Genomic DNA, 3,951 nt, shown 5'->3' with positions numbered 1-3,951 from the left:
TTTGGTCATTTTGATCCACGAATAAACACAGAAAATTCCATTTTTGCCCTTGGCAGTGTGCTGGCCAGAATTTCTCTCTCTGGACCAGTTTTGGAAAAAAATTCGAAAACCATACTTATACTACTCCGATCATTATGAAATTTTATATGCGGGTTCTACACTTATTGAACTACATATCTGAGAAAAATGGAGTCAAAATACCTTACCAAATTTTCCCAATAAATCTCGGAAGTTACTGCCAAAATCTATCCTGATTTCCTTTCACTATTTTCACAAGTATAAGCCTATATGGGCATAAATACAACATATACATGCATAAATTAGCTATGAACATGTATACAAAAATTACCAAAAATCCAAAGTGTGGTTTCTTGAGTCAACTAGTAGATCCACAAACTTAACACATAATTTTCGCATAAAATTCCTAGTCACATAATTTACTAGCATTTGTTCACCTTCAAGTGACTAAACCAATTTAAGGGATTCCTTACCTCTTTGGAAGATCTTCAAAACCGTAAGAGTCGTTGGTTTCCTCCTTTGAGTCCTTCACCAAAGATCCTAGAAAAATCACCATAATAACAACATTTTCATGCACCTTTAGTTTACACTTAAGTTCTAGGAAGGATTTAACCAAACAAAGTCTAAAGTCTTACCTACACTTAGAACACTTGAGTTGAAGAAATGCTTGGGAGTTCTTGATCACAAGTGGAAGACTAAACTATTTTCTTTCTTCTCCTTCCTTATGCTATTTTCGAATTATGGAGTAGGAGAGAGAGGGGTGATATTTAGTTTAGCTTGAGAATTAAGTAACAAGTGCAACATTCCCATACCTATTATGACATGCCATTAATGATCCAACCAAGTGGTGATTATGATTGCCACTTGTCATCTCCCTATGGTGGCTCCTTGAAGAACAACATTTATTTTGCCAGTTTGGGGTTAAATCAGATGAAAGTTCGGATGATTATAGCTTAATTCGGGAAAATTCTAACACCAAAATTATCCTAAAAATAATCCCGTCGATAATCACTAAAATTGGAAATTTTTCGGTATCTCGCGAAATATAGGCACAAGGTCCGTAACAATTTTACCTCTTACAGTCCGTTTAAATTTTCACTTGAACTAACTAGAAGTTCAGGCTTAATCGTATTATACTTAATAATCAAATCTCTAGGAAAATTCGAACTGTATATACATCCTTAAAAATTTTACGGTTCGTGACCAGTACGTAGATCGCAGCTTATTAATAACTAGTCTAAAAAAAAAAAAAATTCTTTCGAACACCGAGAGACCTTCTCATAAATGTCATAGCTTAAAAATATATATATATATTCTCGAACCTTAACTTTGTCGGAAAAACCGAGGGGTTACAGAAATGTCTTTGTATTTAACGATATTGCAGCGATTTTGTTCCAAGAATATCTTAAAAGACTATATATATATATATATATATATACGCGCTAATTAAGTGCAAGTGATCAACACAGGTTGTGATGTGTTTGTGCCTTCGAATGTTAGGAGGATGAGTTCTGTGTATTTTGTGTTAATATTCTGTGTATCCTAACATTCGAATGCACAAACACATCACAACATGTGTTACTAACAAGAATACACAGAACGGTTGCCTATAATATACAGAATGATTGCCTAGAATACACAGAATGATTGCCTAGAATACACAGAACTTATCTCATCACGGGGTGCATAATGCATTCAGCACCTTGATCCACGGTATGACGATCCACCTTTGCCATAGTACATATCAATGGAAGGAATTACAGCATGTTGCAAAAATGGAGCAAAATCTGAATTTACTCGGCTAAGTCTCTGGATCTGCAATGCAGCCAAGAATATTGCAGTCACAGGGGAGTTCTCTAGCAAAAATGAAAACAGAAAATTTAAAAATAATTAATATAAAGGACTGGGCAGGATGTTGTCAAAAATAGGAATTAACAGGAGAGCACTACCATTGCAATTGCAATTGCAAACAAAAGTCAAGTGGGAGTAATTGACTGGCTAAACAAATTTCATAGTTTTGGAAGCCTGAATATGAAACTGAGAAAAGAAGTTAATTCCAGCTTTGGGTTATTAGAAAATCACCGGCTGCCAAAGACCTTGTGATCTAGTGAAACCCGGTTGTACCCCACATGAGAGGGGTAGGTTCGAGCCTTAGTGAAGACGATATTAGCTCTTTGTGCTTCATTTGTGCTTCATTTGGTTAAGAAAGTAGCTATAGCAGAGTCAATAGTACTTTAAAAAAAAATAACCATCTAATAAATGTGTTAAAATTAGTCAATTAGCAAGTTTATTGAGTGTCTCTTTCTCATTGACTTATGCACAGGAGTCAATCTTCCAATTACATTGATAATCATGGTAACTAAGGAACAAAGTTGCAGCATGCATGGCTAGACATTTTTTTCATTGCTACCCTTTTCTTTTCAGCATCCATGGCAATATTTAAAGTGTGTGTGCAGTTTGTTACATTCACACACGTGTCTATATATGTGTGAGTGAGAGAAGGTAAATGATATATAATTAAGATCAACAAATATAAAATGGAAATAAAGCGTTGATTTTGAATCGATCAAGCTATCTCGAAACGAAAGAGAAAACACACGTAGAATTAATATGAAAGTAGTCAATTTTAATTCTCAAGTCCCAATCCTTCAATGCCCTTTAGGTGTGTATTAAACAAACATGAAAAACAAAGAAAGAAAGTAGGGAGGGGAAAACTTACATTCATAACTTGGTTGGTAACTGTTTCTTTCTCAAATATTGTCATCATTTCCGTATCAGGATCTTTAACCTACCTTACATAATTAAGGACATTAGTGACAATCACAGCACAAATTGTTAGAGTATGAGCTGTAACGTTTTCCTATTATTATTATAACATACATTAGGATAAGTTATGGTAATACTAATTAAGTATTTAATATGTGGTGCAACACTAATAATCCAAATAACTAGACTTTGGTTATGATTAGGAGTCTGGTTAGGGTTTAGGAGACCTAATGATATACAACAATCACAATGATAGCCAATGGTTATATAAGGTCACAAGTCCCCTCACTACTCACATTACATTCCTTATACACAATCTAGAAAGAGCTGAGTAGACGTGAGAGACAAAAATACTTACGTAAACTCTGAAGCAGTACAGATCACTCAACCTTCGTTGATTCAGAGCTATGGTTGGAGGACACAATCTAGAAAGAGCTGAGTAGAAGTGAGAGACAAAAATACTTACGTAAAATCTGCAGCAGTACAGATCACTCAACCTTCGTTGATTCAGAGCTATGGTTGGAGGTTAGTATGGTCCTTATTATGGCATATTATGTTACCATGTGATATAATTAATCTAACATTTTGTATCAGAGCCTGTATAAACTTTGTCTGGTTCTTTTAATTGCATATATAATATTTGAATATGTTGTATACATTGTATAATTGAGATACATATTTGAATATTCTTTGCAATTAATTTTCTTGGGCTGTTGAAAATTTTGTCTATTCCACATTAAGAAATAAAAATAAGTTTAATTGGATTAAAGAGAACCGATTCTCGCTACTGCCTACCGCTACATCGATTTTGCACTGCCTTCCCGCCGGTTTTTTTTTTTTTCGTTCGCTGGCAGTTTGAGACAATTGAGACGCTGGGACCAAGCTGGTTCGCGCAGTGGCTCCAGTTGCATGCATGATGGCGGTGGTTGGTTCGCGGTGCAGCTGCTGACGGAAGGCGGCGAGAGGTGGCGCTGGCATTGCATCGAGACTAGGCGGCGACGGAGCTGGTTTTCTTGTGACGTCGTTGTTGTCTTCCCCCCCCCCCCCCCCCCCCCCCCCCCCCCCCCCCCCCCCCCCCCCCCCCCCCCCCCCCCCCCCCCCCCCCCCCCCCCCCCCCCCCCCCCCCCCCCCCCCCCCCCCCCCCCCCCCCCCCCCCCCCCCCCCCCC

The sequence above is a fragment of the Ipomoea triloba genome, chromosome 1 (assembly GCF_003576645.1).
Source record: "Ipomoea triloba cultivar NCNSP0323 chromosome 1, ASM357664v1".
NCBI lineage: Eukaryota > Viridiplantae > Streptophyta > Magnoliopsida > Solanales > Convolvulaceae > Ipomoea > Ipomoea triloba.
The sequence above is the reverse complement of the archived record's forward strand: the minus strand, read 5'-3'. Positions refer to the sequence as shown.